Source organism: Hemicordylus capensis, chromosome 4 (genome assembly GCF_027244095.1).
Source record: "Hemicordylus capensis ecotype Gifberg chromosome 4, rHemCap1.1.pri, whole genome shotgun sequence".
In the NCBI taxonomy this organism is placed as follows: domain Eukaryota; kingdom Metazoa; phylum Chordata; class Lepidosauria; order Squamata; family Cordylidae; genus Hemicordylus; species Hemicordylus capensis.
In genome coordinates, this window is record NC_069660.1 from 230033803 (window position 1) to 230047410 (window position 13608).

At 47.3% G+C, this 13608-nt stretch overlaps 1 long non-coding RNA gene across 1 annotated transcript in view; it reads right to left on the bottom strand.

The window, feature by feature from the left end:
- The window catches only part of LOC128324362 (uncharacterized), a 168064-nt gene that overhangs the window by 108199 nt on the left and 46257 nt on the right, over positions 1-13608 (bottom strand). The window contains exon 2 of the long non-coding RNA XR_008306809.1: positions 7528-7647. This is a non-coding gene — a long non-coding RNA (uncharacterized LOC128324362). The remainder of the gene's footprint in view (positions 1-7527; positions 7648-13608) is intronic.

Below are 13608 nucleotides of genomic sequence, written 5' to 3' on the forward strand. Positions count from 1 at the left end.
GCCAGCCTGTCCCCTGAGACCTGGGTGGTGACGCTCTAGGTGTCTCCACATAGGCGTCGTACCCAGGTGCGCAGGGTCCCTTCCACGGCTGACAAGCATCCTGCAGTGGACACAGCGGGCGTGGAATGGGGCATCTTGAGGGACCTCAAAATGCACCCATGCACCACTGCCCTTGGCCTCCTGCGCCCTGGGCGCCGTCCTAGGCCGTTTCTCGCAGGGTGGCTGCAGTCCTAGGGGGGGGGGCGGCCGCCGCTGCCTGCCCACTGCTGCCACCCAACCCGCCCCTTCCGCCCTCCACAGCGGAGGAAGGGCCCGGCTCAACTGGCATCGGAGAGGCAGGCCTCTCCTCCACCACCTCGCCAGACCGCTCCCCACCAGAGTGTCGGGCTTCACGAGGGGGGGCCCCACTGAGCGGCGAAAGGATAGGGGGAAGGGGCCCCAGAGGGAGGGAGAACCTGGCTGCATCGCTGCCAGCCGCACGGTCCTCACCGCCCTCTACCTGCTCTTCCAACTCCACAGTCTCCTCCACCTCAACAACTGGCGGTAGCTCAGCAGCACCTGGTGCCGCCGGCGAGGAGGGACCCGCCACAGCCCTAACGGTGCCTCTGCCTCTGCCGCGATTGGCGGCAGCAGGCGTGGGGAACTGAATCCTGCGCACCAAAGATGGGGCCGGAGCAAAGAATTCTCCAATGGGGAGAACTGGGGTGTCCTCAGGCTCCCCGCGTCCTCTCCCTCCCCGTGCCGCAGGCGCACCCCGCACCTGGCCTCTCCCACCTCTGCCTGCCAGCCTTGAGCGAGCCCTGCCCGCCACACGGCGCTCAGACATGCTGCTAGGTCAGAAGGAGGGAGACTTTAGGAGGAAGGCCAGACAGGGTCAAAAAAATAATTTGGAGGGGCTTAGGGGCCAAAAAAAAGGCAGCTGATTTGGAGGCGGCGGGGGGGAAGTTTGTTTTCAAAAAAGGAAGCCAATTGAGGGGAAAGGAAGACTTTTTGATATGGGGGGGGAAGCCAATCGAAGTGAGGGGGAGGGTGTCCTTTTTGAATTTGGGAGTCAACCACCAAGCCAATTGGGGAGATGGGTCTGGGAGGGGTTTTTTTTAGAAAAATAGGGGGTTAAAGGGTGGAACCCCGGTGTGGGAGGGTGGCACGGGCAGTTGGGTGGAGTAGTTGTGGTGTGGGTGGCAAGTTTTTAGCTTTTTTTGGGGGGGAGAGTGGATGGGGGGAGGGCACAGCACCTACCGGGGGTGGGGGAGGGATGCAGTCAACGCTTGGGAACCTGCAGATCAAAGGAGGAAACCCTTATTTAGTGAACTGGAACACAAAGTGTGGGTTCTGGGGGGTGGTTCTCAAGTAATGCTCCTGTGGGGGGAGCATCAAACTCAATGCAGCCTATTTAGTGACTCTAAATTGCACACAACCAAAACCAGAACCCAGTCACACCAACACAGAGGTTGAACCCACCCACTCTGTGACTCTGCCTGCCCAATGCCATGGCAAGCAAGCAGCAGCAAACACTTGATGGCAGCCTCATGGAATGAACATCATGATCATCATCATACGTGTGTATTGGCCCAGCATGTAGTGGCAGCATCAGAGCCCAGCCAGGACCCCACTCAGACTGCCCCAGAGGCAAGGAAGCACTCTGGCATGGCATGGGCCCAGCATGTAGTGGCAGCATCGCATCAGAACCCTGGACCCCACTCAGACTGCCCCAGAGGCAAGGAAGCACTCTGGAAGGCACCTGTTCAAAAACCACCTGCAAGACGCATGCAATGCAACGCAACACACAGCAGCAATTTCTTTACTGGGCATGGGCATGAAGACACAAGTTTTACAACAGTACATCTCCTCTCCAAGGTTCCCTCCCTCCTCCCCACACCCAAATGCATTTCAGAATAGGGGTGTCCCTATTTAAAACCGCCAGCTAGGGAGAGAAAGGGGCAACAAAAGGTGCACAATCGCACATGCACTAACCCCTCTTCTTCCGGTCCTTCTCCTGCCACTCACTGCTGGTCACGGATTCGCCGCCGCCAGCCAGCCACCCTGGGCTGAGACACAGCAGGGCGGCCGCACGAGGCACACAGGCAACCGGGGTAGTTCAACAACGATGGAGGGGCAGAAGTGAGGAGACAACACTATTTGTGTCGCTCAACTCACCCCCAAGCAGAGACAAAATCAACCAAAAACTATAAAAAGAAAAAAAAAACCGATGGCAGCCGCCAGGTGGGTAGGCTACTGTGTGCGGCTGCAGCTGTGGGAGAGGAGGTGGAAAGTGAAGGGGAGCAGAGAGAGAAAAGACTAAGAGAGAGAGAAAAGAGAGGGGGGGCAGGGACAAAGAGAAAGAGAGGAGAGAGAGAGAAAAGAAAGAGAGAGAGAGGAGAAAGAGAGATGATAGAGAGAAAGAGGAGAGAGGAGAAGCGCAGCGCAGCAGGGAGGGGGGATTCAGGTGTGGGGGGAGGACACAGCAGTAGCAGCGGTCCAAAGAGGTGGGGGGAGCAGAGAGGGTGTGTGTGGTTGGGGGCTAGTGTGTGGCAGGGGGCCTGGGGTAAGTGGAGAGAGTCGGGGGCAAGGAGGAAAAGAGGTGGGGTGGGGGGAGCAGAGAGGCTGTGTGTGGTTGGGGGCTAGTGTGTGGCAGGGGGCCTGGGGTAAGTGGAGAGAGTCGGGGGCAAGGAGGAAAAGAGGTGGGGTGGGGGGAGCAGAGAGGGTGTGTGTGGTTGGGGGCTAGTGTGTGGCAGGGGGCCTGGGGTAAGTGGAGAGAGTCGGGGGCAAGGAGAAAAAGAGGTGGGGTGGGGGGAGCAGAGAGGGTGTGTGTGGTTGGGGCTAGTGTGTGGCAGGGGGCCTGGGGTAAGTGGAGAGAGTCGGGGGCAAGGAGGAAAAGAGGTGGGGTGGGGGGAGCAGAGAGGCTGTGTGTGGTTGGGGGCTAGTGTGTGGCAGGGGGCCTGGGGTAAGTGGAGAGAGTCGGGGGCAAGTAGAAAAAGAGGTGGGGTGGGGGGAGCAGAGAGGCTGTGTGTGGTTGGGGGCTAGTGTGTGGCAGGGGGCCTGGGGTAAGTGGAGAGAGTCGGGGGCAAGGAGAAAAAGAGGTGGGGTGGGGGGAGCAGAGAGGGTGTGTGTGGTTGGGGCTAGTGTGTGGCAGGGGGCCTGGGGTAAGTGGAGAGAGTCGGGGGCAAGGAGGAAAAGAGGTGGGGTGGGGGGAGCAGAGAGGCTGTGTGTGGTTGGGGGCTAGTGTGTGGCAGGGGGCCTGGGGTAAGTGGAGAGAGTCGGGGGCAAGGAGAAAAAGAGGTGGGGTGGGGGGAGCAGAGAGGGTGTGTGTGGTTGGGGCTAGTGTGTGGCAGGGGGCCTGGGGTAAGTGGAGAGAGTCAGGGGCAAGGAGGAAAAGAGGTGGGGTGGGGGGAGCAGAGAGGGTGTGTGTGGTTGGGGGCTAGTGTGTGGCAGGGGGCCTGGGGTGAGTGGAGAGAGTCAGGGGCAAGGAGAAAAAGAGGTGGGGTGGGGGGAGCAGAGAGGGTGTGTGTGGTTGGGGGCTAGTGTGTGGCAGAGGGGTGTTGGGGGGAAGGGGAGGGGGCAACAACAAACAGCAAAGGAGAAACTGGAACAACTCGGGCAGCAGCAGCGATTAGGCTGGATGGGGTGGTTGGGGGAGGAGCTGGGCCTGGGCTAGGGTAGGGTCTGGGAGGAGGGAGGGTGGGGGGGCAGGCAGGGGGGGGAGGAGGAGGAGGAGGGTAGCAAAATATATAAAGCAATATATATCAAGAGAACACAAGCCAGAAGTTTAAAAAAAAAATTAAAAGAAAGACTATAACCAGCAGAAAAAACTTGGGGGTGGGGGTGTGGGGAGGGGGAACCAAACACAGACTCTGAGGGGGGCCACTAAGTGAACAGAGACAATGAAACCACAATTGCTGCAAATTAATAATAGCAAATGAATAAGTGGAACCAAGCAAAGAAAACTGGACTCGGTTTGGCAGCAGCAAACTTGGGAGAAGGCTGGATGGGGTGGGGTTGGGGTGGGGTGTGGTTGGACTTGGAGGGGCAAGTTTGGAGCAGGGAACCAAAACTGATTATATGGGACAACAAGAAACAACAACAGAATCCTCTGGGGGTGGGGGGGAGGGATTCAGGGAACCAACTCGCAGGGCAGCAGCAGTCAGCAGAAACAAACAAAATGGTACAATTTAAGCAAAACCAGCAAGCAATATATAACTGAAACCAATGGAATGCAATGTGAAAATCAAAAAGTTGGACAACAACAAGGCAGGACAAAGAGCAATAATTAATGGAAGAAGATTTAAAGCAATGAGGATGCAGTGGGTGGGAGTGGGGGAGGGGGAGGGTAGGCCCAAAGGATGAGAAGGGAAAGGGGGGGGAGGGGGGGGAGAAAAGCAGACAGACAAGGAACAGGGAAAATTGGGGGAAATTAAGAAGAAAGTAAAGTGAAGTAACACACAGTATACAGGCAAGAGAAGAGACAGACAGAGAGAGGAGACACACAGAGAGTCACAAAGGGCTGGTGGACAAAGGATTAGACAGAGCACACACAGAGAGACACAGGACACAGTCAGGACTCACAGAGACACCAGAGCAGCCAGCAAAGGGCAAGCAGGTCTCAGAGATGATCCCACAACTGCAGCCAAGAGAAGTTTCCAGAGAAGAGGCTTGGGTTTATATAGGTTTGAAATTCCCTCCTTTGGGAGCCCCCACCTTTGCACTCCCCCCACGGCCAACAGGGTGCCAGCTCTCAACAGTGCAACGGCCAAGCAGCCTACCAGACCAAAGGACTCATTCTGGCCAATCAAGGATCAATAGCGCAGCCAATACAATGCCTGGAAATAGCATCACAAAATGGATGCAAGGAGGAGCAAAAGTTTCGGGAAGGAGACACAAAATGGAGGACACACTTGGAACTTTAAAGAGACACTCCAGAGACTCAATTTCGTTCCCGAACCGGTTCGGGAAACCCGAGCCGGTTCGGTACCGAACCGGCTCGAATTCGGTCCGGCTCGGTCCCCGGGAGGGCCCGATTCGGTCCGGGATCGAGCCGCCGGATCCGGACCGGTTCGGACGAACCGGTCCGGATCCGAACCGAACCACACATCCCTAGACTCCACCTCTTTTAAAGGGCCCTCCCAGCTGTATTGTGTGGAGGTCAGCAAAGTGGCAAAGCCAATGGCACTCACACTGAAGGATTTTTTGGCCAAAGTGGCCCCCACTTGAAAAATAGTGAAGATCATTGTTCTGTATTGTAAGGCCCCAACAATGTGCTTGAATTTTGCATTGTGCTCCTTTACCATTTTTCTGCAACTCCAAACATGGGATGAGTTCCCCTTTTATAGTAAGGCAGAGAAGTAGTGCCACTTTCCTAGAAGCAAGACTTCTAACATTGTTGCAAGCTGAGATTAACAAGCAGAATATTCTTGGGAATAAATTTTCATGGGTGGGGCTAGGACAGAGTGGACACAAGGGAGGCTGTGTGTGTCTGTCTCTGTTTGTGCTCACAAGCAAATGCTAGCAGAATATGGAGTGCGGCTTTTATGCGTAAAAGATGTAGACTGTGAAGTGTACAGAAGAGAAAGCTCACATCCCTAACCTCTGCCTGGGGAGAAGTGTAGTATGTTCATTCTCAAGTCTGTACAGGGTGATGCTTAATTCTGTTAGCTTCAGCAAATCCAGGGAGATGCATTATTTAGTGTCAATCTTTTATTACATCTTCTCCTTTAGAAAGCTAGTCTCTGACAGCACTTTGTGGCTTATGAGAGAATCCTGCCATAAATGTAGAAGTATTACAGAGCATTATCAACTGTAAAGTGTACTATAAAGGTGATTACTTTGAAGATCAGGGCTAGTTATATTTGCAGCCATCATTCTTCCTGCTTTTTTGAGTCCCCTAATTTGGAACGTGTGTGTCAGTCCTCCTTTGCTAAAGCTGGTTTTTGCAGCAGCCACAGGAGACAGCAAAAGGGAGGGTGCATTTATTACATTCTGTCCAGGACGTAACGGGGTTAATAATGTTTGATAAGCCCATGCAATGTAGAGAGTAAAAAGAACTGATGCATTTTTAAAGGGATTGTCGGTCCCATTTGAGACGGAAGCAACAGTCGTCCAGAGAACTCTGTCAGTAAAGTCTTGTCATTAATGATGATTTATGGATAGGGATATTCACAACAGCTGTGTCCTCACCTTTAAGTACTTCATGCAATATTTAGAAAGAACTGGGAGATGCTGCAGCAGGGAAGCGACTAAATTGCTAGATTGCTAGAAGGCACTGCTGGCTTAAATCATTTAATGTGCTTCTTCAAAAAGAGAGTTCCATTTTCCCCCCTTTTTTAAATTCCAGAGTGAATGGCTCTCCTTTAGTGAATATTCTGCAAGCAAAACAAGGAATGTGAAGATCACCCAAGCAGATGTCTATTTTGTGTACAGAGAGGATCCAAGCTGCAAGTATCAATGGGGTAGATTTACTGTGCCCATATAAATCTGCAGAGTAGTAATAGATAAGTGTATTTTCTGCAATACTACCACATGGTTGATTACGCTGACCTATCCAAGAAAAGTTTGTCTTTCCAAATATAAAATGTAGTGTTACTCTTCCGAACCCCATTTCCTCAAGATGTGCTGAGAGCGGGGTGCATTCAGTTCTGATTTTTTCAAAAATTCTTTCCTTATTCACTGTAAGGAGAATTTCTAGAGCAGAGTGCTCAAAGTGCAGGACAAGATTTTTAGAAGTCGACATGCATTGACTTTGCAGATTTTGAGGTCGGAAACAGGCCATTCTGGCCATATTAGTCTGTGGCTGGTATTAGGCAACAGACACACAAAATATGGTGTCTTTCATCTTCAAAGCATTCCAAAATGTCTTCAAAGTGAAGGCTCTTGGGCCTTTGAAGCTGGCCTAACTCTTTTCAGTCCTGAAACATTTTGTGATAACCTGGATCAGCTTCTTGATCCCTGGGCCATTTACCATTTTACCTCTCTTCTGAATGACTGTGTGGAGTACCAGCCTAATAGGATAATTAGCATAAAGGAATAATATGTAGAACTCTGTGCACTCACATTTATACCAGCATTTTGAAAGGTTATTTTTTAAAGGAACACTTTTATTGAGTTGACTTTAAGGAATAGGCTGAAGACAGCTTGTCTGCCACTAAATACAAAGTTGAGAATGGGTAAATCTACCTATTGGTTGGCATTCTGACTAAATCTACACAAGCAAGCCCCTTTGAAATAAAAATGGCATTAGGCATGTCCTCTTCAAGTAAATTTAGTCAGGATATCAGCCATTGTCTATTGAGAACCTCCTATTTTTAAAACCAGCATTTCTTTTAACTATTTAGCCCTAGGATACAAATATGTTATCAAATTAAACAGCAATGGATACTGTCCCAGTATTTGAGGGACATTCCTAATGTCCCTCGAATTGATGGCACATCCATGCTCAAGTAGCATAGATAAGTGCAACTTAGGGATAAATGGAATACTGATATCATATATAGCATCTTGTTGCTCCAACCAAGCAAATTAGCAAGCTACACTCACCATACACATTCCAACTGGAGTCATCTGAAAGTTCAAATCCAACCCCAGTCATAAACCATTTCCGTTATTTTACAATATTGGAACTCCCCATAGGAATTGCTGCAAGTCATCAGCGTACACCTGAGAAGAAATTACACAGCATTATGAAATCAAAATGTCCAATTTATTATAAAAAGGAAAGTTATTTGTTATATATTTATAGTATATGATTTGGCATATATCCACTCAGGGAGCAGATATAACCTGGCCAAATTTAATCCACTGAAAGATCACTGAGGTACAATGTTTTTAAAAGCCAGACATATGAAGTAAAAAGAGGTGTACTAGAACTCCTGTCAAATTCAGAAAATCACTAATTGGCCAATCGAATCTTCCAGGGCAGAGGTGTGTCCTTAGTCCTCACTTGTGCCTCCTTATAAAAGATACACACACTTCCACAATGCCTATCACCATCAGGCTTCTGTTCTGCATCCTCTCTACATCTGCCATCTATCAACCTTCCCCCCCTCACCCCACTCCATGGACCACCTCTCAAATGTACCATATGACATTGTTACTATAGAATGCATTTACTGCTTAAATGGTGCAGAAGTTAGAGTAGTAGTCTTAACTTACTATTTGCATGTTTGTTTTTTGGTGCATGAGTGAATTTGTATGTACCTTAATGGTTGTCTAACACCAACGGGTTTTTAAAATACCATTAGTTAGTTGGTCCATCTATCCATCATCACATTTATATACCATCCAAAACTAACATCTCTGGGTGGTTTACAATAAAAACAGTACAAATTACTGTTGACAGATCTTATCAAAGGAGGGTTTTGTTTTTGTTTTTCCAGTTCTTTATAATGACATGTTTTGCAGCTGTTAACAGTTGTAAAACTAAAAAAATTACATCACTCAGACAAGATTAAAAAATACATATGATAGATCAATAAATTTTATATCATTTAAGTCAGAGATTCCCAACCTGTGGTACTCCAGATCTTGCTGAACTACAATTCCCATCATCCCCAGCAAAAATTTATTGTGGCTGGGGATGATGGGAGCTGTAGTTCAGCAATATCTGGAGTACCACAGGTTAGGAACTGCTGATCTAAGTAATAACCTTTGAATTCAATTGTATCTGAATATTACTTATAGATTATATGTACTGCAGAACATTTAATCAGAATTATTTTAATCCATGGAACAACCACATATGGTCCTATTACTTTTGATGACAGAATTTATCAGGGACAGGGGCATGTTGGGTTAGTGAATCTAGGTCCTATCTTAGGACAAGGTGCTGGGCTATAACAACTTCAGGTGTATCTAGACCTTTGATTCTACAGCACTTAAAAAGAACAAGAATCTTATCCTAGTAATGTTATAAATGGTTTCTTCCATTGGTATATTGACCCCTGTAGCACACAATTTCAAAGCCAAATCATAATTTAGTTGCTTGACCAAAGTTAGTATGCTACTGAAAGGGCAACAACACAAAATCCTAATGAAGGCAGGTAAACTTTCCTAAAACTTTCCCGTGAGACCTATTGAAAAACTCCTAAGAGCATGATGTGTGCAAAAGGGCATAGCTGCTTTCTACTATTTTGCCTCACTTCTTAAATATATGTCCTCTGTGTAGAACAGGCCTTGTTAAACATACTTCATCTCAAAGGTAAAAAGGTGACCCAAGGGATATCATTTAGAGTACACCCAGTACCTATTATCCCATACTTTCCTTTAGCTTTAATAAGATGGGGAATTTGCTCTTAACTTCTAAGTGAACTCACCATTCAAGAAAGGTCATACACTAATAGTATTCCTAAGCGGAGCTCTTTAAAGTGATAGGTTGCATAGAAGGGGCAGGGGTGGTTGGACAGGCTTACTAATGAATCCTTATTCTGACTAGCTGCAGATATTTTGTTCAGACTAGAATAAAAGAGCAATGCTGGCTTTGAGCTAGTTTTTTAACAGGTCAGCCAATGAGGCTTTGGTTATAGAACTGTCCTGGCTCTATTAGTATCATAGATATGTACTGGAATCAGAGATGGTAAAAGCCACTACACTGACTCACACAAGATAAGTATACAGAGTGTGACCTTGAATGTTTGCAACTCTGATAATATAGTAGTGCATATGGCAAGGGATTCTGTTGCTGCAAATCTTTCATATCCTTCTCGCTGCAGTTGGAGCTCTAGCCCACTGTGATGTTGGCAAAATGGCTACAACCATATCCATCTGTAGGCTGGGTAGGGAGGAAATGTGATGCTTGTTCATGCTGGCAGAACCTTTTATAGTTATAGCATGCTACCCAGCACCCCCTGCAGTAGAGGATCACCTCCTCCACTCACCTGGCCACTGGTGGGGGATTGGCTCCATGGAGGCCAGGTGAGTGGCAGAGGTGATCCCCTGCTGCAGGGGGTGCTGGGTGGTGCACTATTACTCTGATCAGCATTCAGGTGCTACACCCCTGTACAGGAAGCTACAGCACCACAACTGCATGGGGAAACATCAGCATGTGGACTAGGCAGCCAGCAGCAATTACCCATGGATGTGATGGCTCCAAAGGTACTTTTGAAGTCATGGAATCACTCCAGTTATAGTAATATACAGCCTGCTTGGCATTAATCATGTGATGCTTGTACTATAGATACTGGCATGTAGGGCAGTCAGAGGGTAAGGACTGACCCATAATCCTTTCAGAGGCATAGCCGTAGGACAAAAAGTGAAGATGGCCCCTGGGCCCCCTCCACCTTCTTGTCCTCCCCTTCACATGTCGTTGGTGCAAGGACATGGTGAAAAACAAAGCATTCTTAGCACAGCCTTTCTCTCACTTCTATGCAAGCACACTCCCCATGCACACAGACACTTCAAGAAATATTTTTAACATATATACCTACTACAATTACCTCATATATCCATACAACATCAACAACACTTGTGGGAGAGCAAAGAGTGAGCTGTCCCTCAGTTGATGGAGAAATATTTGTCCTCCCTTCCCCTGTTCAGTAGCTATGCCCCTGAGTCTGTTATAGAAAAACCATTGTTGGGCCATTTGCTCTTTGGCCTGACCAATGCCTTACTTATGCTTGCTGCAATAGTTGCTAACATGTTCTTAGGAACAAGGACAAGGCTAGATATGGGTGGAGGGAGAACCACCCTGATAAGCCTTAAGACGAAAAACCTCAAACTGTCCTTCTTGCAGGAACGTTCCTGGAATGTCCCTGATTCTGTTCTTTGCTGATAACAAGAACTGGCCTATGTTGTTTGTTCCACTGTATAAAACCCACTATCCTGCCTCTGTTCAGAGCCAAGTTGTCTTAGAGCCTCTCGAGCATTCAATAAAGCTTTGCATTGCATTTGGACCCACAGTGCTGCTGCTCTGTCATTTCCAGGACCACGCTCTGCCCGAGCAATGAACGGAGTACATTTTACCCACCACAGTCCTTCATTGCAAAGCCAGTATTCAATATGTGGGAACAGCACCACACGATAGTCTTCCTATAACTCAGCTATTATTGATTACAGCACACTGGAAAGACTCCAAGTAGAAAAATCTATACTGGTGAAATAACAAGTGCAACGTATGTAATGACTGTCTGTGGATACTGGCCCATCTACACCTACCACTGGTGTTCAGGCCCCTGAGGAGATGATGCAAGCTCAACCACTCACATGGACACCTGCTGTAAAAGTAAAACTGTTTCCTCCAGTTCTCTCATGTTGCCAGTCTCATCCTGAGCCTTCTGGACTTCCCTCTTAAAAAGCTAAAAATAAACATCATGATGAACATAGATATCAGCGAAAACAGCAGCCCCATGAAGAGCTACACACACACACACACACCGCATTAAGTTTAGTTCAACTTGATACCATTTGGATATGCATTTCTTCACCCTGCCCCACATCACTAGATTCCTCTGTCAATCTGTATACTCAAACACCAGGGCTGGAAATGGGAAATAAAGCAAGCAGACTGGATCTGGAGAGACTAGGTGCATTTTAGTGGAAAGTTAATTCTAGTGGAAGGATATCCCAACCAAACCAGAATAAAACTCTTTCCGCAAACCACTAATATGGCACAAATTTATAAACCTAAAGCAGTATCCTGGAGGAAAGGTAGAAAAAGCTTTATTTTCTCCTTTGTGGCTTGCAAACTAGCTTTCCGAGTTTTTTCCTTTCCAAAGGGACAATTGAGCGATACAAAGGAAATAGTGGATGCGAGCCAGCTGGCTGGCACTTTGAACTGCACAGGCAGCTTTCCAAGATACAAAATGGAAACAGTTTAACTTATTGGTACAAAACATTTACCCTGGTGCCAGCAGAGTGAAAACAAAATTAGTTATGGTCAGAATTAGTTATGGTCAATTTAGCCATGCTCCAAACATAGAAGAATAACTTAGATTAAGACTTCATTCCCAAGAGCTTCCACACACAGGGCTGCTTAAATTATAAATGGGAATGATTAGTGGTTGTACGATTCAATGAAAATAGACCTAGTGGTATTGTGTATCTGCCTTCAGGGGCAGGAAAGACATACAGAATTGAAACCATCTATAATAACTACTTGGGGCACTGATTCAAGTGTTAGTGGTTATGCAGATACATAAATAGTTTCCACATCAGCATTTCCATTTCCAATGCAGTTTCTGATCTGCTGACATACAGATCAGGTTTAATCAGTGTGCTCCAGAGTTCACTTCAGGGTGGAAGATGAATGTTGGTAATTTATGTTATGTTTGCAGGTTGCTGCCAAAACCCTGTTTTGCCCAGAATACAGCAACAATAGCCTTGGCTCCAGAATGAGTCGATCAGTACCTCAGTAGTAGAGCATCTGCTTTACATGCAGAAGGTACAGGTTCAATCCCTGGCATCTCCAGGCAGGGCTGGGGAAAACTCCTGCCTGAAACCTTGGAGAGCCACTGCCAATCAGTGTAGAGCAAAATACTGAGCAAAACAGTTGGACTCAGTGTAAGGCAACTTCCTATGTTCCTATGTAGGATTTATCAAAATTCCATGGGGTGTTCCAGAACATCAACATGTCATCCTGGCCCTCACTACATATACTGGGAGACCTCTAGCAGCAATCATGCAGCAGTAGTGGCCAGTGCAGGCACCGCCAGGGGTGGCAGCAAGAGGCACCTTTAAGAGTAAATCAATCAGTGCTTACCACCTCTATCACCACACCTGAATGCTGATCAGCCACACCACCCAGCACCCCCTGCAGTGGGGGATTGCCTCTGCCACTCACCTGGCCTCCATGGAGCCAATCCCCCGCCAGCGGCCAGGTGAGTGGTAGAGGTGATCCTCCACTGCAGAGGGTGCTGGGTAGCATGCTGCTGTTCCAACCATCACTCAGGTTCAGCGAGAGAGGAGGTAAGCACTGATTGAGTTACTCTTAAAGGTGTCTCTCGGCACCCCCCTCTCTGGTGGTGCCCACACCGGCTGCTACTGTCATGCAATAATATAGGTCAGTTTATTTATGTGTATAGAGTCCATCAAAATTTCCCATGTATGCAAGACCTCAACATTGTCTCAGAATCCAGGAGATCATGGACATGGAAGACTTGATCCTCTGTATCTTTTGTGGAGCAGAGACATCCATCTCTAGTCATTAGTGAGAGTACATAAGTATACATTATGCTAACTTGATACATCAGCTGAAATAGACTATAAAAATTTGCCAAAAGGAACCAAACATGAAAAATGTAATAGAATTTGTAGGGCTAGAAAGACCTCAGTCCTATCTAGTCCAGTCCTCTGCTTGAAAGGAGAATTTCTTCTCTCTCTCTGATCAAGTAGCATCATATCAACCACACAGGTGCAAATTCATTTGTCTGAACATACGGACAGTAGAAGCAGCACAATTTAGTAAGTCTGTAGATAGTGGAGTAGAATATACTGTGTGATATGATTTAATTTGGAAAATTAAGGACTTAGCTCTTTCATAAATACTTGCTGTATGTCAAACCCTGCTTGAAATGAATTGGAAACATTTCTGCAGAAATTGTTTTCTGGCCTTACACCTTGTGATTGATTTTTTTATTTTTTATTTTTTGTATGTCTGTATGCAGAACAAAAACCTCCTTCAGTCAG